General features: G+C 43.4%; 1 long non-coding RNA gene across 1 annotated transcript in view; it reads left to right on the top strand.

Moving 5' to 3' along the window:
* Positions 1 to 23897, top strand: part of LOC129382254 (uncharacterized) — a 123030-nt gene that overhangs the window by 32686 nt on the left and 66447 nt on the right. The window lies entirely within an intron of this gene.

Raw genomic sequence — 23897 nt, 5'->3', positions numbered from 1 at the left:
CGCCACCTTTTTCTTGGCCGCTGCTACTGCTGCACCCTCGAAGGAAGGGGAAGAAATGGGTGGCCTCTTCGCTGCCCTCTCGACACGTCGGTAGCGAGAGGTGGCGTCGCGAATGGTCTGGGACACGGGGGCGAGGGGCTCGCGGCGGCGATTTTTCAACGAATAGCTTCGCCCCACGGCCATGCTGTCAAAACAGGCCAAAAGACGAAGAGGTGACCGTGACGGGAATGGTTTTCCTGTCGTTTCCCTCTCATCTACTCTTTCCTGCATCTCTCCGGACGTTGTATGTCGTCGTTGCCTGCAGCATTCGTCTTTTCGTTCTCATCCCTGCAAGCCATTGATGCGTCATTCTTCCCGGAAGCGGGGTCGAATTCAGGTCCTTAGTCACTACTTACTTTTGTGCCTCTGCTGAGTAAATCGCCAAGAAATGAAGTCGTGAAATATTAGAAGACGATGTTTCGTAATGCCTTCCTTTCTTTTTCGTCCTTCAGAATTTAAGTGTTGACATTGTTGTTTTTATGACCGTCATTGCAAATACACGCGGTATGTTCAGCTAATTGGCGTGTGACATAAGAATTAAAGAGAAAGTATTTTTAACTATGCCTATTGTGGTAAAAGTGGGCAAATGATGTGAATGGATCACTTGCGAATAGCGTTCCATAACCCACCTTACACATAGCTGAGAAGTGGTAAATAACTGATCTGCCATGATTTGGCGTATATTTTTTATACATAGGACTGGGCTTACTCAGTCATCATTGAAGCCAGAAAAGAAACAAACTCAAGCAAATATTTCAGCAACGAAGACTGCTGTAATATACTGAGAAGCATAAAACGTACACTAACCTATATTTATTAACTTATTGGAACAGAGCACGCAGTCCGTAGCATTAACGAGTTAGCCATGGAACGCTTTGTAAAATATATTTGGTATTAGCTAATCAAGGACCACATTAATTGAACAGCTCACCTGTTGGAGTGTATTATGAATGACAACTTATGTATCTATTATCAAGACGGATCATCTGAAGTGTAGAGTGTGTGTGGTGTCGCTGGATCCCGGACCACTCGTGCGCACAAAGAGGTCTCCTAGTGCGACCCCCATTTATCTGGAGCGGGCTGCATGAATGCTGCGCTTCTCTTTATATGCGTGCAGCCAAAGATTAGGAAACGTGGCAGTACCATCAGCCGCTTAGTGCAAGTGGGGCTCAACGGTTGTTCGTTGCATAATACGAGAGACACCCTATGGACGACGCCGAGCCTAACGTAGTGAATCAACGCCGATAAATGAGTTGAATCGCCCACTCAACTCTCAAGTAGCATACAAGGTTTATTTTTTACGTTTATTTGTTTGTATGCATCAATGTTCTCAATGTAACATAATAAGGGCCGATATAATTCAACAACTGCACGTCAGTTTTATGCCTCTTATCGGCCACTTATCGATGCCTTGGCTAGCGAATCTCCAATTTCATTTATAATTAGTCATTTATCGCGAGGCACTCAAATCAAACGCACGCTTTTGAAGTACCATGTACCAATTAATGAAACGTCCTCATTACGCGAGAATCACGAGAAGCAGCAAGGGATGAGCACAATGATAACGAATCAGTGATTATCACGGCTGACGTAATTGATGGTCCTAATTTGCGTAATGCCAGCACCACTGCCATGAACACGGCTAAAAAGATCGGTATGAAATCTGGCAGCCGAAGAGAAAATGTGCAATCAAGAATCGGGGAAAATATTCCTACACTTTACTTTTATTCACATTGTGAAGCATCTGTCCCAATTACAATGTTTCTTTGAAGGTTCTTCGGATCATTTTGCAATATACCGTCTAGAATACGATGTGCAAGTAATTTTACATTATTAGCAAAAATGTCATCGAATTGAATATCCGCGGTAACAGCTCTGTCGGGAATAGGAAGTACATCGCATCTGCGCACGTCCAATGAATCAAGTAATTTTTGCACGAATGTAATTTGCGGAGTCTGTAATTGCGGCCAGTTGACACCGAAAAATAACGCAGGCTGTGAAATAAATGTTGTTTGGGGGCGTCGGGGGGCAGCGGTGATTTGTAAATCCTCAAGAACGTCAGCACTATGAAAAGCTGGAACCTGCACGAAAGAGGAGGAAAACGGGATTCTAGATAAAGAACAGGATTTGCAACAAATTCAGGAAGAACTAAACACAGACGTAATGCTTCTCTTTCTAAGAGGATTAGAGGACGGCACTTGTTGGTTGGAGCTCCAGAGAAGAGCACGCAACCAAATTCTGATACAGGGCGAACGTACATGCGATATATCATTAGGAGTGTATCTCTTCTCAATCCTATTCGACGACTGCGCAGCCTATGCATTATGCCTACGCAATATGCACGGGTACCTTTTCCAGTCACATGATCTGTGTGTGGGTGCCAGCTGAGAAAGGCGTTATCAATCATTCCAAGGTATGTAACAGACTCTACCTGTGATGTCTTGAAGGTGGTAAGACAATGAGATGTGCACTGTGTCATGTATCGGAAAACGAGAATAGCACATGTGCTGGCATTGAGTATAAAGTGATTAGCATCTAACCACCTCTCCAGAGCACAAAGGTAAGTGTGCAGTCGTTGATATAACGTGTCGATGTTGTTTGCGGATGCGAAAAACGCAATGTCGTCTGCATAAACATAAGCAGTTACTTCTTGATGACAGGGTAGGGTGCTCATGAGAATAGTAAAAAAGCACCGGGGAAAGGACTGAGCCTTGCGATACACCTCTCGTTTGTTTGTACCTAGAAGAAGAAAATCCCGCTTTTGTAGCAAGAGAATTTTATTTCACCCAAAAATTATTGAATCCATGCTACTATATACCCAGGAACACCACAGGATGTTAACCGATTTATCAATACACTGTGCTCCACGTTATCGTATGCTTTAGTGATATCAAGCGTCACTAAGGCAGTGTATTGCTTGTGACGTCGAGCGAGTTGTATTCGGCTTTCTAAGTAAGTCGACGTGGGCATGCCAGATGGAGAATCCGGCCCTGAAAACAATCTGACTAAGAATGGACTTATCCTTAATAAATTTCATGATACGAAAGGGAAAAAGTCTCTCAATTAATTTTACTACGTTTGATGTAAGCGCAATGGGCCTAATGTTCTCCAATACATACCTTCCTTCTTGTTTCTTAAGCATCAATAGTACTTTGGCAAGCTTCCATTTCGATGGAATCCAAGCATATTTAATTGAATAATTTACCATGTCTAAAAGAACGTTAGGCGATTCCTGTAACAATATCTTTAACATTGCATATGTGACACCGTCAAGGCCAACGGCTGTATTCGGCAAGTATAGTGCACTCACATTTATCTCAGATGAGGAAAGTGGAGCAAAGCAATCCGAAGGGAGATCTAATGCAGAATGAATAACCGGAAACCGGGCCATAAGTCGACTTTCTACGCTTTTGGCAATCTCTTCTAAGGAGGCGCTCAATTCTTTCGGGGTCAAAACGATCGAGTTTAATGCTAAGGACTTTGGTAGCACCTTCCTAGCACGAATAAATGCGAATAGAGCACGCTTATTTTTTTAATTTGATAGATAATCGTAATGCCTAATATCATATTGATCATTGCTCGATTAACAGTACGCTTAATACACCAGCGTGGAACTGATAATCGGCACCTATATGCCTGATGGTGCTAGTCCAGTCTCTTCTTTCACCGAGTGGCTCTACTGTGTACTTCCCACTACAATGGCATTCGCTTATTCATTTTATTTTGAGCCAAACTTCAAGTTTTATATTTTGAAGTGGGAGAATTTTCGCCTGCTGCTTTTCAATTCATGGAAGTAAGTTCTGGCCCTAATCTTGCTGTGTCATCACTACACGCGGATGGCTGTTCTTGCATATGTGACCTCTTGCTAGAAAGGACAAGGTGCATGATTTCATTACATGAAGCATTAAGTGGGCTTAAGTAAGCTTACCATTATCATTAAAAAGAAAGGTGTACAATCAGTGCATTTTACCGGTGCTAGCATATGGGGGAGAAACTCGGAAACTCACAAAGAAGCTTGAGAACAAGTTAAGGACCGCGCAAAGAGCGATGGAACGACGAAGGTTAGGCGTAACGTAAAGCTGCTGGAAGAGAGCGGTGTGCATCAGAAAGCAAACTGGCATAGCCGATATTCAAACTGACATTAACATAACGAAATGGAGCTGAGCAGGTCATGTAATGCGTAAGTTAGATAACCGGTGTACCATTAGGGTTACACAATGGGTGCCAAAAGAAAGGAAGGGCAGTCCTGGATGGCAGAGGATTAGGTGTGGTGATGAAATTAAGAAATTTGCAGGTGTTGCGATGGATTGGCGCAGGACAGAGGTAATTACAGATCGCAGAGATAGGCCTTCGTCGTGCAGTGGATATAACATAAGCCGATGATGATGGAGATGACGACGACGACGACGACGACGATGAAGAAGAAGTAGTATAGTCTGCCTAAAAAGCCTAGCCCAAGTTCAATATAACTAGCAATGCGTGAATTTGTCATCCTAAGTACAATATAACTGAAAATAAAGAAATAAGTGGCAAGAGAGAGAGCAAACGATAAATGAAAGGCAGGGAGGTTAACCAGGACTTAGCCCGATTGGCTACCCTACAATGGGGAAAGGGTAAAGGGAAGGGAAAGGTTAAAATAAGAGAAAGTCCACTGGGGATATCCACCGGTCACTCAGTCCGGATCACAGACGTTGACTCAACCCGGTAGCTTTCAAATATTGCAGCAAAAAAGAATTAACCAATGCTACAGATGTCACAATCTGAGCAAAGTGCAGCCAAAATTTTTGATATTCCGAGCTAGATAAAAAATGTTTCGAATTTGCCTCCGAAATCAACACTTCAATAAGCGCAGACTCTATTCTAGCCGTATTTGTGCAATGACGTTTCTTGGATTGATGCGGGATCAGTAGTACATTGCTAAACATCCCGCCGATTCAGGATACTGGCCATAGAAGGAAAGGACACATGATTTTTTCTGCCATTTAATTCATTGTTCTCATCATCGTTGATTTAACAGCAAACGTTATGTTGTTTATGCATCTTGTTTTTTTGCTTATCTATAGAACCAATGGCTCAGAGCTTGTGTCTTGGACTACTCCACCAACGCTAACAAGTGACTAAGTGGTGGCCAACGCCCACACATCCTTTGATCTGCAATGTGACTGCAGCTCTATTCAAGCTTTTTTTTTTTCTCGCATAATCACAAGCATCAATATCAACGACACGGCGTCCTTTGTATGGAAAACTTCAAAGGACTTAGACTAGAAAAAAAGAAGACATTCTAATTAAGAATGTTCGTTCAAACTATGCCGCCTCTAAAAAGCATAGTACGAGCCTGCTTTACAAAAGCAGGCAAACAAGCATGCATGCATGTAAGCAAGCAATGACAAAGCAAACACAACTCCATATCGTTGCATGAATATTTCAAATAAGGAAACGAAATTATGATATCTTTATTATCACCCAACTTAGTCAAAAACGATATTATTCAAAGATATTCAGTCCATTAAAGCTTCGTTTGAAGAGTGGCCGTTTATTTATTTCTCTCTTTTTGTTGCTGTTGTTGTTCCCACTGCGGGTGTTGTAAGAGCAACTCGGAATAAACTGTGGTGCCCGTCTTCGACGCCGCACGAAGCCTATCTTCCGCTGTAGATTAGTGACTATGCCATTGCTCTGCTGAGCTCGGGGTCGCAGGTTCAACCCCTGCCGCGACGCCATTTTGATGGGGGCTAAGCGCAAAAATGTTCGTGCGCTTCGATTTAGGTGCACGTGAAAGAACTCCATACAGGTGGTCAAAGTTAATCCGTAGCCCCTCACTACGGCGTGCCTGATAATCATTTTGGGATTTTGGCACGTGAAATCCTTCAATTTCATTTTTGTAGTTCACGAAACAGAGACAAGCTCAGTGCTCAAGTTTTGTGTGCTCACCGGCGCTCGCTATTTATTTATTTATTTATTTATTTATTTATTTATTTATTTATTTATTTATTTATTTATTTATTTATCAGAAGGGCGGTGCAGATCGAGTGGGTACAATAAAACAACAACAGCAAGTACAAATACAACACGTTCAAACAATTAGTTTTAGTATTTAAAGTGATAAACTCAAATATAATCAGTTATTTTATCAACAGTTGTACCGATGGCCACTGCGACTCCCCTACATTTTGTTTTCTTAAACGTGGCCTCATAGCCCTCACCTTGTCCCCTCCCCTTTTCTGTTTCCATTTTGCGCTAAGTGGCCATAAATCTATCGGTCTGAAATTGTTCAGTATGAACCGACTAGCCCAGCAACACGTACTACTGAGTGTCCTATCAGTTCGCAGCCGTGGCATAGGTTGCAGTGCAGAGCTGCGCCGGCACCTAATGGCACTTATAATACATCGGTTCATAATCATGTCTCAGAAGTCACCAGTAAGAAAAAGAAACGTTTTTGTCACGAGAATCCCGCGTCTGCAACATGTGAGCCGAATCATCAGAGTTGTCGTACTGCTGTCACCTAAGTCATTCTATCGCTGTTGTCGTCATTCTTCAAAACACTTTACTACGAGATCAGTTAGAAGCTCGGAAAGGCGTTTGTGGTGTCAGTTGTGTCATCGACCAGGCCATCTCCTCATCTTCAGTCTCACCAAATTTGTCTGAATGAAATATGAAGGTCCAATTTCTGTACAAAACACATTTCAACCTCCCGCAGTCCTGTCCCAAAGCAGCAAAGTTGTAAACACAGAGGAGGGAGGGACAAGCCAATCCAAAATTCGAGCAGTTTCTGAGTGCAGAGTTTTTTGAGGATCCATGCTGCCGCCACGCATTGAACAGATGATACGGCTTACTGGCCGCGAGCCAAAGGAACGCGAGAAGCGGGGCATAGCAAAAGGTATGGGAAGGGTGGTGGGGCACGTCTATCAAGGTCGCGTCTATCAAATGAGCAGCCAAGTGCTAGTGGGTCTGCCACGTCCGCAGAATCCGTGATTTCTCGAACCAATCTGTCCGCCGGCATCGCCAAAGCCCCGCTACAACCAACGCTGTCTGAGGAAACGCTGGACGTGCTAAAGCCAGAAAGGCGTTAAGCGAAATGGCCGGCGCCGCAAGTGCCAGGCCGTGATTGCGGCGAGCTCGAAACAACGCGAAAATCCGGAAAGCTGCGTCCACATGTTGCTGCTGCTGTTTCTGCCCCAAAGCTATCGTCGTCACCGTTGTGTAAACAAACAGAGAAGCGACAGCGCTGAAGGCTCGGTGTGTACATGTGATCTTTGACGTCGGGACATTTATAGGGCACAAACTGCAGCGACCACCTAACGGCTAAAGCAGCATTCCGTAGTGGATCACAAGCTCACAGAAGGGGCAACTGCCGCGTTTAAGTAGTCGTTCCTGTGAATTGATAGAAAAAAGAAGATTAAAATTTTGGTCCACGTTAAACAGCCCGATATATCAGAATCACTGTATGTACTGAGAATCAGTAAATACGGGGATAAATTACCCTAGATGGTTTTATGGGAAGTTAGAGTCCATCAGTTGCAAGAACCAATTACATCAGTTGCAGAAAACTGTATCGGGAGCTTTTCATGTCACTCTACAACTTTCTCATTGGCATTTTTCACTAAATATAATATTTGAGAAGTTTATCAATTAATTAAGACTAATTATCTAATTAGGTGAAATTAAAAAAGAATCTGCGTATTTTCAAGCGACGGCGAACAACAGTACTTCGGTTCTGTCCAGCTACGTGGTATTTGGGTAGTCTTAAATCTTGGTGCATGACAGTTGGGACAACCTGTATAGAAAGCCAAGTTTTGTTGTGATATGCCTTCCAAACTGCGTGAAATCGATATCCTTACAGTTAGTCCGTACATGAGGACTTTAGCGTACAGCTTGTGATTACGGACAGCGCAGAAAAGGCACCAAACTACACAACCATGTATCGTCTTGTCTCCTTCCTGTCCAGTCTGAAAAAATTCAGGCTGCATTATACGGTATTAACAACTGTTCTGTATATGTAGCTCATACGTGAACTTTTCTGTTTCTCTAAAATCGCCTACCCGCTTGTTCGCTAGTAAAGGTACCCTATCAGTGTCATTGTTGATTAGGTGGGAAATCTCTATTTCAAGTATCACTACTTGAGAGGTGGCTAGAGGCCTTATAAAAATATCAGCTCACAAAGCAAAATTCACAAGTAGGAGAACTGATCTGCAATTCCACTGAAACATATCAAATGTTCATTTTCTTTAATAAATGTGTCGCCATCATCCGTTCTTGGTTGTTTTATGGTTGCAAGCTATTTAGCTTCACTGAATTTCTTTTCTCATTTTTTTTCATTCACGTAGCAATGATATTGCATTGTTGAATGCATTACTATAATTGAGCGCACAAGCCAGATTTTCCATGACAACAGTTAATTGTCATCTGCATAGATAAAGTTCCGAGCTGCTTGTCTTAATTTATTACCTAGAAAAGCGTGGTAACAGTACGATAGAAGTTTCTGCTTTTACTTGTATTCTGTTTTCTCTGTATATATAAGAGCATGTTAATGTTGACTAATGTCGTTCTTAGGGGAGTCACATTTAATGCCGTAGAATGCCGTTAGCTCGCCTCAGAAAAACCACTCACCATGAGCACTTTCCCTCATGAAAATGACCAGACGAGGTGGCATGACCTCGCAGCAGCACTCGTTCGGGACCTGCGCTGTCAGCCAGCACCTAAGACCCCAAGACGTAATCATTTCCTCATCTCCTGACGGGCTCTGGCAGCCCTTAATGCGGCGGCGTCTGCTAATGCACGACTGTGAAGCCACCAGACGGTTGCTGTGCCGACAGCTGGTTTCCGACGGACGAAAAAGTCAATAGCCTCGAGAAACGCAACGGCAATCTCCCAATTTTTTTCGATGAAAATATGGTGCGAGAAAAGGGCTTTGTCTTTCCTTTGTTTCGGTGCAGGCCTTGGGCCACTACACAAAAAGGCAATTCGTCCGTTAAGCTCGCGCAGAGAGAAGGAGAGTTGCTTTCAGCGCGTACGTTTAAAATGCTAGTTTCACTTTAAACTTCGGCAGGAGTGGAAGTGATGGAAAAGAAGAGAAAGCCTGAGGCATTATGAAACAAATCTCATTTATCCTTTTTTTACCGTATCTTAAAATCATTACGGTATGTAAAAACTACAAGATTGTCGATTTATCTCGGTTTTGTCCGTTCCTCGCATCCACCCGTTTCTTGACCACTCCCCCAATCTGGCTCTGTGCCAATAACCTTCAGGTCTGGAAAAGCCACAACTCGAACAATGAAAACAACACATACACCTTGGCATCGGGGAAAAAAAGGCAGCGTCTAAAATACATGCCGCTTAGAGAAAGCACTAAGCGAAGGGCGTGTAAATGAATTCCAAGGGAAAGAAAATGCGGATTTATATTCCTAGGGAGCCAGCGGACGGGCACGTGGAATCATGGCCATCCCAAACGCACGGCATGGTATGTTTCACACGTCCAAGCAATAAACCTATTTTAATTGTTAATGAAGCGTACATTCTTAATGAAAGAAAGTTGATATGCAGTTAATATTTCTGGGCCATGGAAGATTGAAGAAAAAAATTGCTGCTTTTTGGTGTAGTCCTTAGGATTTACAAGTGCTGTAAGCATGGTAATTGCCGAAGTGTAGACAGTATTGCACGTCTATAACATGCACGAAATAATTTGGCGATCGCTTATTCTTCTGTGCACCTCTTCCATGCAAGATTTCAGCGGCCGACAATAATAGAAAAAGCAGGCTCTAAATACCAGATGTACCTCAGTGTTTTGCCGTAGCAAACGGTCTGCCAGGATAGAAGTACTAAATACAAGATCTGTAATGACCAGTCCATAAATTATTCAGATCATCAGAGAATACCAAGAGCTTTAAACTTTCGACGTCAACGCAAATGGCAACGTCGATAAGTGCAGCTGTCGTCCTTCGTTCTCCTTGTCTCTTCTGTGTAGATAATATTTGGAACACTTGGAATTCACCATCGGTGAAGTGAATGCCACTGCATAAGCGCGAAGTTAACCTGTTATTCGAATGCGAGAGCTCTGAAAAACTGGAAGATGTAAATTACGTTGGAATGTTTTCATCTATACATACTGCAGGCTCCATGCTCCATGTATCCGTGCAGGAATGGATACAAAGAAACGGAAGGGAAGATACATATTAGAAAAAAACACAAACGTTTCAGTACATAAAATATGAGCTTATGATTTCGTCTAACAAAAATTTTTTTTACCAATGTTTTACCTCATTACACCTGGTGGTTCATTGAATTAATGACGCCCGGAAATGAGCCCACGGCTTTCTTCTTTATGCTTTCTATGCGTACACAAATATGCGCCGGCCAAAACTACGCTCTAAAAATTTTCAACTAACCCAAGAAAGGAATAAAAAAAATTATATTCTGCGCGCGCGAGCTATCAGGGAGTAATATTCGCGAACTCATTTAGTGGCAGTGGTTAGTGTTACGAAGGAATTTTTTAAGAGAAAAAGAAACGAAGTTGAGACGGCAGAGTTATCGAGCTGGTTCGAGAGTGAGATTATCGCCATGTCTATACCGGCACGTATTTGAAAGGGCGAATAGGAGCCGCTGGTATTGACCAGGCAATGAATGGTCGGGAAGTGGACCTAATTATCCTTAAATGTATGCGCCTTATCGAGTTCAGCCGTGGTTATTGCTTGTTTAATAAAATGCTATACGTAGGGTTGTTCCAATACCTAAATTTCTAAAAATCGAATTGAGAATGAATATGCGAGCAAAACCTTATTGGAATATCGAATTCAATATCGAATGTTTCCAATTTCTGAATAATGGGAAATATTCAGAATGCGTAGAGTCTCTTTGGCAAAAAAAAAGGCTTATTTATGCTACTTAACTGATACGTGTAATGTCATTAACTGGATTTCAGGTCAATTGAGAAGCTTATAAAAGCTTAAAACACTTGAAATGCGATCGTATCTGGTGTTATATGACATCGACAGTAGTGAGATAAAAGGTCACCACATACCCCTAGTAAAGAGTTCTGTTCGCTGACGGAGCTAAAGGAAATGCGCATTGCTGTGAAAGAATCCAAGCAAGATGAGGTTGAAGAACTAATATATTGATTGGTCTATGTCGAGGCAGACCTGTCGTAGTGCTGGTGCAGTGGCTTCTGTGTTGGGCTGCGAAGTCCGAGAGCGTGGCCTGGCCACACTTGAAGCTATCGGATTTTCAAGCTGCGCAGCTGCTATAGATCACGAAAATAAGGTGCAGTAAAAAAAGCAGACTGAAAGAGACTGGAAATGTTTCAAGTACAGCACACAGTACACAAGCTTTAGCCTAAAACGCATTTATTGTATAAGTACGGTACTTTTCATTGCTTTAAACCACTTCTTCGGTAATTAAACATTGTTAGACAAATTCTATTTGCCAATTTGCGTTTGCCAACGTAGTCAACATTATTATGATGATTGAATCAGGAAAGGAAAAGAATGAATTAATTTCGCAAATAAGGAATAAGGGGAAGGGAGCGTGAAATGTAGATTACGATACCCTTTACTAGCTCTGAATTGCTCGCCCCTCAAAAATATATGCCTTGAAACTGAAACTGCATGAAGTTATTCCTGGCTTTGCTCAGTGCAGCACAATGCGCAGTGTATGAGCGTAAAGAAACAAAGCAATACATTATGAACGCGCCGTATCTTGGCATAAAGAAAGTCAAATAGTTCTTGTCTGCCGTAGTGTGACCAAGAAACTCGCACGACCTCCGAAAGGCCTGTTTCGTCATCTTGACTTGGTCAGAGACAGCAACTTCTTCAACTACATTCATATTCCTCGTTGTTCGACGACGGTCCACACAGCAGATGGTAGGCCTTGCTGCTGCCCTGCAGTTAGGGAATGACAAAAAAAATTGGTTGAATGAAATACCCGTACAAATAAAATTTACATAGCACAGTTCTAAGGGCAACTGCCCGGGGAAGCGGCAAGTGTGCCTTTTCACTGCTTATCGAGATGACTACGCCTGCGCCTGCAGGAATCGACTGGAGCCATAACACACGCTGTCGGTGTCCGCGGTGTCGCAAGACTCACTTTGTGTAGTCGAGCCAGCTTGCTCAGGTCATTAAAACAGTTTGCACGGGCCGTGGGATGATAGATGTTTTCAGTGCGCTACGCCATTTGGCGGTTACGATAGAGCTCTTCTTCTTTTTCAACAACATTTCAGACTACGCAAGAATGTGGCTGGAGACCATTACAGCGTCGTAGACACATTGTCGTCAGAGCCCAACCTTTTTGTCGTCGCTATCTCGGTACCAAAAGCAGCGAGGCGACGCTAATGACGTTTTTTTTCTACGAGCCGGAGCCGAACGCAACAGTTACGACGCTAACTGCTAAACCAAACCTAACGAGAATCACATTATTCGAGAACGCTTGAGAAAAGGTAAAATTAATGTATTGCAACGGTACATGCTCCGCCCTCTCTTCGTTTTACATTATCCTCGCCTGAGTAATATAATATGCGGCTGGGATTAAAACAGAAAAAACAGGAGTAAGCTGAGATTCGATGTATATTGTATTTCGCGACCTCCCTTCACCGTCTTGCTCATCTTGGCCTGTGGTGTGCGACCTTGATGAGCACCTGTATCTCAGTAGGTGTGTATCAGGACATGACAATACTCTTTCATTTTCTAGTAGAAATTTCCTCGGCTTCCCGTTTATAGCGTGTGTGCTTTTCTCTTCTTTCTTTTATGATTGAGAAGACCGCTGACTTTATTTTGTATCAGTTTCAAGTATATATATATATATATATATATATATTTTATTAGGATGCCCTACGGTGAAGCTTTTGTATCTTCCTACTACCGTGCTCTATTAGTGTCGCTGTTTTACCTTACAGCCTTTGTGACCTGTCATCTCGTTCTTCTTTTCTTTTTTCTCTTCCCTTGTGCATACAATCCATTTTATTACAAAGAAGAGAAACATGTTTTTGCCGTTGTGTCCTTGCCTGTGGCTAGTTGCCAACTTGATCCTTGCTTTCTTTTTTTTTCTGTGTAATTGCGCATACATTTTCAAACAAGATAACTTTACAATGACATGAGTATGCAGTACTTCACTTCAGACACTTTATTTATTTATATCGTTGCTGCCAAATGTGCTTTCTTGAGGTCCTTCCGAAGCACGCAACTACAGAGACAGCTGAAGAGAAGACTGTGCAGGCAAAAAGATTAGATGGCAACAAGAAAAAAAAACACGATTGAAAGATGGACGAACTGCTAAGTTTGGTACAGTTTCAGCAATCTAAATTTCTACTATTCTTTTTCTCATACGCAAATTGAACATCGCATCTACATTTTTTGCTTTACGCTTTTGTGCGTGTCTTATTCCCAGCGTTACGAGCCTTGTGCAAAATTAGTTTGACGCAGACGGGTTAATTTCACCGCTGGTGTATCGTTTCGCACATTGCTGCTTGGTCACTCAGAGAGAGAGCGCCAGCGCTAACGAGTTAATTTCCTTACCCAATCATCGTTGTGCGCCTCGGCGATTTCCCGGCTCATTTTGGGAAATGGAAACGTTGATGACTAACCGGATTCCAGCTACTTACTTATCATGCATGGTTGCATGTCTGCTCAAATTAGTCAGCGACTTTGATGAAGATTGCGCACGTGGTGCTAACCTTAACGTCGAATACTACTAATGTAACCAATGTCCCGTTAGGCAACTGAGAACATCACTCCTTTGGCCTCATATATAACAAAGCACGCAGGAGCAACAGATATAAAACATAGGGGGAAATTACAGGTATTTTCCAGGTACCAATGTGCCACTGATTTTGGAGATAATTTAGAATGTGCAGTTTTTGTCAAATACTTCAAAGCGATGCTTCCGGCCACGATATTTATCGCCAGAGGTCACGTTTTATTGCAAAAATGTGCTAATTTGATGTACCGTAAGTTCTCACCTTGAAGAGTCCTTACTGCGGGGTCTAATTTTTAACATAGTGGAACTGCAACTCTCGTTGGAAGCAAGATAAACTTAAGAGCAGTCGATGTGCTTGCCTTGCGAAACTAGTAGCTTCTTCATCAACAAGGCCACTATTCTTGGCGGTTTTGTATCATTCTTTAATACAAAAACAAATCAGCTATCTATCAAAACGTGGGGTCTAAGTTCCAGGTGGCCGAAACTGCAGCACTTGTTGGGAATGTTAACGATCTAAAAGCAGTCGACATCCCCAGTTCTCGCTTTCCATGAACGGTAACACAATTTAAAACGTCAGCTTTTCGTAGAAAGTACCTCAGTTTCGCCCCGTCGGCACCTTTCGCAGCGAAGGCGTTGAACCACAGAGATGTATGAGGCACCAGAAGGTGCTTTCACCAATGAGAAAGAACTGCTCGGGGACGTGACGCAAAACACTTTTCATTGCTGAACCCATGTTTTAATTAATATTAATGACTTTTCACGTCATCAGAGGTTGTGTCAACGACATATTTCTAATTTATAAAAAAAACGTGCAAGTCGGCGCCTTGAAGTTTCATCACGCGGTGAGAGTAAGCAGTGACAGAAACCAGAGATGGCATCGCCAGCACTTGCGTCGTTATTTCGGTGTGCAAGCATCCTCCTATGGCACGCGCATCACTGCCATTGACATCTTGCCGTTTCTCAGCCATCTGAGCCGGGCTGAGACAATTGCGTTTCACGAATACCGTGGCCTATAGAACGTGCGCTCTTCATCACTGGCCGGTCGCTTATGCTGCACTCAAGGTAGAAATCAAGCACTTTGGCGCCAGTATACGATGATTCATTCCGTTTCTCGTAGACAAGCATCCTGGTCGTTGAATCAGACGTCAGCTTGTATACGCAACAGCCGACGGAAGCGACATCCGTTTTTGACAGAATACTGGTACGCTTTGAGCTGTATCGTTTACTTTTACTGAGGAGGAAAACTGTTTGATTTATCAAGAACGTTTGTTTCATTACCTTTATATGAGTTTCTCAGGCAAAACATCAACTTTGCCTAATGTTAGGAAAGCAAATCGAGCTCTATTTTCTACACGTCGCGGGTACGCTGGGCCTCGTAGAAAATGGCGAAATGACCAGAATAGAACGCATACTTGCGCTCGCGCCATTTTGTGGCAAACATGGCATGGCATCAGAGACTGCGCGTGCCGGCACATGCAGTCTCGGAGGCCATGAACAAATGCGTGAGCGTCCTTACGCCGCCTGCCACGCTTTCAGTTTTCTTGGCTTTTGTTCGGGCTTGCGCCGGCATCATCAGAGTCGCTCTTGGTCGCAGGGCTGCGCAGTGCGATCATCGCGGTCAAAAAAAAGCAAACTGAGAGCGCAAGCGCTGAGAAAAAGTGCTTGCTGCGACGAGAAGCCAGGAAAGAAAGAATGTCGCTACCTCTAGTTTATTCAGGGTGGTTACGCATGACGGGCGGTGAAACCTATTGTCTACATACGCAGTATCATGAAAGTATGGCCACGCCGCGGTCAGGCTTTCCCTTAATCGTTAACCAGATGGTATTCGCCAGCACGGCGTGGAGACCGCCGGGGGCAGTGCCACACTCGTCACACTGCCGCAGGCGCCCCACTGCGCCAGTGTATGTTTAGACAGCCGGCGAGCAGTCGAGCATCCCAGAAAAGCGTGGGAGTTTAAACGAAAACATCATTTCCGTTAAAATTCTATGGAGGAAACAGGACCTTCAGAGCCTCGAGCGATTCGGAGAGCCCGAGATTGGGAGCCAGAACACCTAACCCGCACCACAGCTAACGCCTAAACTTTAGCGTCTCTCTCAACCGTTCTGCGAGGGTCTTTCTTTATCGGGTCAGAGTGAGCCATCGCCTCAAGATATTCAGGGAAGTGTTTAAACGCAATCGAGGTCCACCTCTCTGAGCAGATGCTTTTGATGAACGATTGCGCTTATTTCATGCTAGTTTCGTCAATCTATGCAGTGCATCTGAGCTTGTTTTCGGATTGCCAGCTCCTGGTTGGTCCTGATTACACTGGTGACGCTCACTCTTTGGTCAAACGAATCTAGCAGCTGCTTCAAAGAGGTAATCCTCCAACAAAGTCTGATGTCATGTGTTCTTTTACTTCCTCACTCAGGAATCACACCGAGGCAGATATTATATATTGCGTTATTACTGGTATTATTATTATTATTATTATTATTATTATTATTATTACTATTATTATTATTATTATTATTATTATTATTATTATTATTATTATTATTATTATTATTATCAGTAGTAGTAGTAGTCAGGCCAACCCAAGGTAACTTTTCTGTGCAAATGAGAGGGGAGGTTACCTTTACTAGTACAGATGTGAATAATGCCCACCATTCGCCATAAAGACACGTAAACCCGGAAAACATAAATGAAATAAGGTGTATCTCACAGGTACGCCTGTGAAATACACCTCTCCTTTACTTGGCAAACAAGGAACCGCATAAAATGGACTCGCGCAGGAAAGAAGCCTAGGAAGAACGTTGCCAAGAACAAGTAAACAAGCGAAAGTGTAAAATAAAGATTTATGGTAGCGTTTTTTGAATTCGCTGTGAAAGAGTTATAAATAAATATATATTTGTGGAACAATCAAAGCCCTTTCGGATCCCCTTTTTTACTGTTCTACCAAGTTAAGTGCCCAACCAACTCGTATTGTTATTTGGGAAGTTGATGTAACGATGGGAAGCCGCCAGTCCCATACAACGGCGTAGAGCGCAGGACGCTGCGATTCTAGATGTACTAATCTCACCGCAGAGAGTTAGAAAAACATCCACCTAAGCGCATCAGAGAAGTGGCTACATCAGGCGGTTAGACTGATAACGGCAGAAGCGTTATTCAAAGCCCACGGAATTATTCTCCACTTGTGGCGGCGTTGTCTCTATATACTTCCTTTTAAAATAAAAAGAAGTTCATCCATAAATGTTTTCCCAAACAATGGTTAAGTTTGTTAATTTTCGCTTTTCATTCCTGTTTTGCTGCTGCCTTAGTAGATCGCTTAATTTCTCAACTCCTTGCGACTCTTGTTTCTAGTTGCCAATGTCGCACGAAAAGTGCTGTATAATTTGGGAAAAACCAGATGAGGTAACGGGCGACAGTCATATTGCTTATGGGTTTAACGGTTACTGCAGGGTCTGATGATGGACGCTGTTTCGCCTCATTTTATTTTCCACCTTATCTAAGCCATATCACGGGTGTATGGTTTTGAAGATCTGCCAGCGTCGCGGTGAGCCGTCACTCGAGGAAGTAATGAAGCAAAAAGAAAAGTTACACGCAACCGGTGTTGTGTCCAGCCGCAGCTCGTTTCACGAGCATACAAACCAGTTGAGTACGAACCGAATCCCTTTCCTGGTGCCTGGATCAGTCTAAACAAAGAAGGTTGAACTAACGAATCAACAGCGATGAGCGTGACCGTTGAACAGAAGATGGTGACAACTGAACGCATCTCGAATTAATCGCGTGGGCACCGAATCGATCAGGAAACTGGTCTTCACACATCAGGAGAGGCCGATGACTATATAGCGCCATTCAAAAGAAGTGAAAAAAGCAACAAAATGTTGACCGCCGAATGGCTGTCAAGTCTGAAGATTGATTTGGCAGTGCTTTTTGGAATGTGTGTGAGGAGTAGTGGCGTCGGCGAGTAGAGAGGGGGGAGGGGGTATGCCGATAAATTTTTTGGTGAACCCGCCCCCCCCCCCCCCCCCCCCCCACTAAGGGTACGCGCCTGGTAGTAGTAGCAGTAGTAGAAGTAGCACTTTTCTGGTCCACTTTCTTTTTAGCACATGCCAGGGGAACGACGACTAGAGTAAGTGCTCACAATGGCAAGGAAAAGTTACTTTGTCTTTCCTTTCGACTACGCTGTCGGGAAATAAAAATATGTTTGAAAGAAAAGGAACGAAAGCTTACAAAGAGCTCTGCGCCATAATGTTTCTATAATCCTACCGATAACTATGCCTAACAAAAATCTGCTTTATTAAGTGCCGAAAGCAAACTTTATAGCCATGTAGCCAATTGGAGCTCCCTTTCAGCAAGCGTTCGATAATGGACGAAATCCTTCTTTTCCCCTACATTTTGGACAAAGATATTGGCCGGTAAAACATGTTAATCATAAGAAAAGTCCCATTTCTGTGAAAACTTACTTCGAGAAAATAAACCTCTCTAAGCAGCAATTTAAAGCTCGTTTCACGAGAACGTGAATCTCCTTCACTTAGCGGCGTGTTTTTTATTGCCTTTAACATTTTTCAAACGGGATCGCAGGATTGTTACATCTCAATCTTCCTTAGTTGCGCCTCCTGGCGTTACAACTCAAGTTACAACTCGAGTTACAAAAGCTAAGCCATAGCTTCCGATCATCGCCTGATCTCGGAGGCTTTGGTTGAGACTGAATATCAGGCTGTTTTTTGATAGTTTAGTTCATGTTTTGCACCACCTTACAATTACGGTCAGCTCTGTAAATCGCCTTTTGAAACTATCGTGGCTCTTGACGTTGGTATTTCGCTTGACAGCTCGGCCGTTTTGGTATTCCGTTTGGCAGGCACATATATTTGAGATGCGAACTGTTCTTGCAGGGATTCTTCTTAGAGTGATAGGCCTGCCGTCTATAGCCTCCTCGACGTAGGAATGCGAAAGAAATAAAGAAAGGCAGTGGTGTCGTGCTATAGAGCGAAGCGAACTATACACGGCACAGCTCCGGTCGTGGCACCAACTTGAATCAGCGGTGAGAAGTGCAACTCGATTTACAGCTTTGCTTTTATGCTGGAGCAAGATGTAATCCCCGGCAGCCACTTCTACGGAAGAGCGGTTTGTTCCATTTTGTCGCTTTGCGAGCTTTGAAAGAGAATGAAAAAGACTGTGAAAAACATGCCGACGATTAACGAGAAAGCAGTCTTGGTTTTATTCCAGCTGCTGGCCCCTCAGAATGCCGAACACTGTTTAGATTCTACTGCTCTATAGCTATCCGAGAATAGCAGTCAGGGATTATCAATGGGGTAATATATGCGTGCTGGACGGTCTTTCACAATTATACCGATAGCTCTAATTTTGCGGTTAGCGCAACTCCTTGTTGCTTCCTCTTTCTTTTTCTCGTATGTCTGTTTTTGAAGACCTCATCATTTTGTTTTTTTGTTCTTTTCACATGGTAATTACAGCCACTGTTACTAGGCTGATGGCGTTTCGCAACGGCCGTTGTTGCCTTCGTCACTGGGGCTGCCTGCGTAACTTGTTGTCGTTGTTGTTTAATTGGTTCTTGCCCGTTATGCCAGCGCTTCTAGTGTATGCGTAGCGATGTAATAGAACATAAAATAATAGAATACAATGCATTCAACAGAACAACAAAATTCAAGGTGTCGTATAACTTGTGTATCAAGTAGCTGGCAACATGCGTTCTTGCCCACGTAGTAAGCGTATTTGCCAAAGTGTTTTTTATCAAATTAGTATTGCGCACCATATCGCGAATATACGGGCTTTGGCCTTCGCAAACGTCGTAAGCGCAGTTCTCTGCGATCGGTAAAGAAAAAAAAAAAGATGATTCAATGCCTGTTACGTTTCTTAATTTTGCCCTGCAAAAAGAAAGCCATTAGTGAAATAATATCGTCAACCCACACTTCAGTCCAGCAGTGAAAGCACTTTCTTCGTAGCACCAACTCAGAGGATTAAAGAAATTGTCTTTGACAGAATTAGCTCGCACACTTCGTACGGCGCACTCATCAGTGCCTTCCCGTCATTAAAAACTTCGAAGGCTCGGTGCATCAGCAGAAAGTGTTTTTTTTATTGTTCCAGTAATAAACAGTAATGGAATTAAAAGCAAACGAAGTTGCAGGCAACGCTATAATAAAAACATTTTTAAAAAATAGCGAATACAAAGTGACACCCATAACGTGAACTAAAATTTTCAGCCGTGCTTCTGTAAAGAATAATGTAAAGGAATCAACCACTTTCACGGTACAATTAGCGGACGTCACATTGACGTGCTTTCCTTTGATCTACCACACTTCGGAACAAAAGCTAAGGAAGGCTTGAAAATTTCATATAGATGGGTGCAAGGCCAAGTCGTCGGACTTCTATTACGAACCTTGTTAAGCTCCCAACCAAGTATACAGCTAAGACGTGAGAAGAGCCGGGATGTCCTGCGGGTCAAGACAATGGTGTGCTAATGTGCGGGTATTTTTAAGAGGTATATTTATGGAGATGTAGCAAAAAAATATAAGTTCTTTTCTTTGTTAGCTACCTTTGCACAGTAATTAGCTTTCATTCTCGAAAGTAACACTTCGTTTCTTATTTTATTAGAGTGAGGCAGGAAACCCAAATTACTTCCTGCCTCCCCTAGTAAACATGGTAAAGAATTTTGGGAAGAGAAATAAAAAATTCATGCTGCCGTGAAAATTGCGGGTCATTTGGCTTGGTGACACACACAACCACATCTGGGAAACTGGGAAGAGGAAATTTACATAATCTCGCGTCTGTTCAACCCTGAAGTACATGGGATGTCACACTCAACAGGTAATCTTTGTAATAATCACCGTCTTACTTCACCAGCAGTCAGCGTCAAACTGTTACAGAGTGTTGGTTCGACAAAAGTTTCCGAACGGCTTGACACTGTAGCGACTAGAATAAAAGAACGGCGTGTTCGTCGCACATACTTGTACAGTCCGAAACACGACAGGCTACATGCCCAGGGTAATGAATAATACTAAGCTTTTTCTCGGATCCTGCGCTCCAAAAGCTCTTGACGAAGTTAGTACGTTCATGTAATCGTCCTTCCAAGTTCTCTTAAAAATCACATTCGGCGTTATAGCTCGCAAGCAGCCATCCAATTTACACAGTTCGACACCTGTGACGATATTTCATCGTCGCATGTACGCAATCTTCCTATTCTGCTGCAATCATTGCTCCTACGCTAACTGGCTCCGTCTTTGAGCGTACCAGTAAAATCATAAGTCCATCGACGCTAAGTTCCCTGCAGCAAACGACAGGTGCGCACTGACATTTCTATCTGTCTTATTTTATCGCGTTAGCATTAATAGTGTCAAAAAGCACTAAAAGAATGTGTGCTTGGGAAGAGTGGGTAGATGGTCGTGTGGTAGAGGTGTATACACGGTGTTTCTTTTTCATAAATAATACAGATTTCTTGTAAAAAGTCAATGTCCGTGAGACATCTGTCGTCTTCGCAAACGAGCTTTACGGCGAGGTAGAAATACTTCGTATCTGTGTAGGTTACGCTGAAAAGAATAATTAACAAAATTTGTTAATCAACATTTTTATTATTAACTTCAGCGCAGTTTTTTATATGAAAAACTTGTATGGCGTCACAATTTATGGCATACTCACTTTTTGGAGATTAAAAAAATCGCGCTTAGCTTGAGATCTTCATAATCAAAATCGAAGGCCAAATCTATAGGCAACGTTGAGACTACACGCGACCCGCTCCGCACGGGACAGCCACGCCCCGTAGAGAAGTGTGGGGCGAAGTTTGATAGCATGCCGCAGCCAATCCTGAACTGACACACAGCGCCTGACACACTTGTCGGGCAAAGCATGCCGCATGAGTAGCTTCCGCCATTTGCCGAGACGTTCGGTTTAAAATTTTCTCGCTCTTGTTGTCACGGGGCGTTTCGGTCTGATATGACGATGGGGGCGCATTTCCCGCGCTCCCTCGGAGCAGAAAATTCGATTATAAGTTCGATTATAAATATCTGAATCGGGTGCCATTTTCAACATCTCTAAAACATAAGGTGACATTAAAATGTGAATGCCTTCATATATGCCGTTTAAACGACTTCCCCTAAGGCCCTAGTAAAGTTAAATAATATTTTTTGTTAATTAGTCTTCTGAAGCTCACGTTATTATTGGCAAAGCATGTCCACCTCGCCTAGGAACTTCTTTGCAAAAACGTCACGTTGGCGGCGCGTATAGACTTTTTATAAAAATATGTATTGCTTTAGAAAAAAGAGTGAGTGAGTGACTGAGTGAGTGAGTGAGTGAGTGAGTGAGTGAGTGAGTGAGTGAGTGAGTTAGTGAGTGAGTGAGTGAGTGAGTGAGTGAGTGAGTGAGTGAGTGAGTGAGTGAGTGAGTGAGTGAGTGAGTGAGTGAGTGAGTGAGTGAGTGAGTGAGTGAGTGAGTGAGTGAGTGAGTGAGTGAGTGAGTGAGTGAGATAACTTTATTGCAAATAAATAAAACAGGTCACGATGGTTGGGGCCCCTATGCTGGGGCCCCACTGGCATGAGCGGCTCACTGCGCTTGGTCCGGGAGAGCCAATTGGCTCTTCTGGACCAAGCCCTCGCCCGCAAGCCATGCCTCCCGCTGCCTATTTACCATCGTTTGTTACCGAAGCTTTCCCTCAAGTCTAAATATTTTAAGGCAGTTTGTCGTGTGCGTATCATGGCTACGCACGCTTATATCGCATTCCGTTTCTCTACCATGGGTGCGCTTTAAAACCACGGCGCTGCAGCTTTTGCTTTTCTTTCCTTTCTTCTTCTCCGCCCTTAAACTGGCTCTCTTAACTACTACACGCAGAGACAAAGCAACAGCGCGCGCATGCGATCCCATAGATGAGAGGAATATATATATATATATATATATATATATACATCTACATATATATAGAAAACTATCAGTCATAGCTCTCGTAGTATAGCCCTCTGGGCCGTTCCCTTTTTTTTTTCTAAAGTAGTCCTATTAGGGTTATTATAATTACACGAAGGTATTTCGCCCTCGTCAGCAGCAGTCCTTGGTATAGTTATTCTGGCGGCTAGCTTCCCACGCTATGCGTGCCGCCATCGCACCCGGTTAAGCTTTTCCTAGACGCTAGAGTTATGCTCTGTCCGCGCAACCTTGAGCGATCGGAAAGCGCGTTTTCCCCTCTTTGCCGGCAGAGAGAAGAGGCTTCGTTCCGGCCGCGAAGCTCTCCACATCTCTGTAAGGTGCCTTGGGGTGGTCTCGTGCTGACGATGCCCTCTCGGTGAGCGCATATTTCCCCCCTCATCTTTTAAGAGGTTCAATACATACAAGCATTTGTCTCGCAAACCAGATTTTTTTCAAGGGAATTTTCCACGTCTCAGTAATTTCTCTCGTCGTATTCGAGTGCTGATTGCCGTGTTATAGTTTGTTAACGAAGCTTTCCCTCAAGTCGAAATATTTTAAGGCAGTTTTCCTAGCCTCTAAAGCCGCTCGAGTTCGCTCTTCTCCTCGAGCGGCCATTTTTCCTAGAAAGTATGCCTTCCAACCACTTCCAACATGAGTCTCTTTCCACAGCCACAGCTCCTGCTCGCCACAGCTCCTCTCGCCACAGCTCCTGCTCGGAGCAGGAGCTGTGGCGCTTGAAAGTAGCCTGGGGCCTGACGAACCAACCGACTGAGCTATCTTTCCGGGCAACATCGAAGGGTCACGAGTTCAAATCACCTGTTATGTTCCGTTTTTTTTCGCCCCTTTTTCTTTCTTTTTTTTTCTTTCTTTTAATGTCTTTTCCTTTATTTTATCACTGTACGGGAACCCCCCTAAAAAAAAAAAAGAAAGATATATATCTTCAAATATGTATGGCCTCACATGTGCAGGTCATAAATACCAGGTTCTCTAGCCGAGTGCCATCCATGCGGTATAACCGAGCTCAGATTGGTCCACCTTGACTGATCAAATAGGGCACCACTGTAGGTTAAATGAGGCGTACAACTCCTGCGGGACCCGCCGTGGTTGCTCAGTGGTTATGGTGTTAGACTGCTGAGCACGAGGTCGCGGGATCGGACCCCGACCACGGCGGCCGCATTTCGATGGAGGCGAAATGCGAAAACACCCGTGTACTTAGAATTAGGTGCACGTTAAAGAACCCCAGGCGGTCGAAATTTTCGGAGTCCTCCACTACGGCGTGCATAATCAGAAAGTGG

The sequence above is a fragment of the Dermacentor andersoni genome, chromosome 6, assembly GCF_023375885.2.
Source record: "Dermacentor andersoni chromosome 6, qqDerAnde1_hic_scaffold, whole genome shotgun sequence".
Taxonomy (NCBI): Eukaryota; Metazoa; Arthropoda; class Arachnida; order Ixodida; family Ixodidae; genus Dermacentor; species Dermacentor andersoni.
This window is presented reverse-complemented; position numbering and strand designations above follow the sequence as displayed.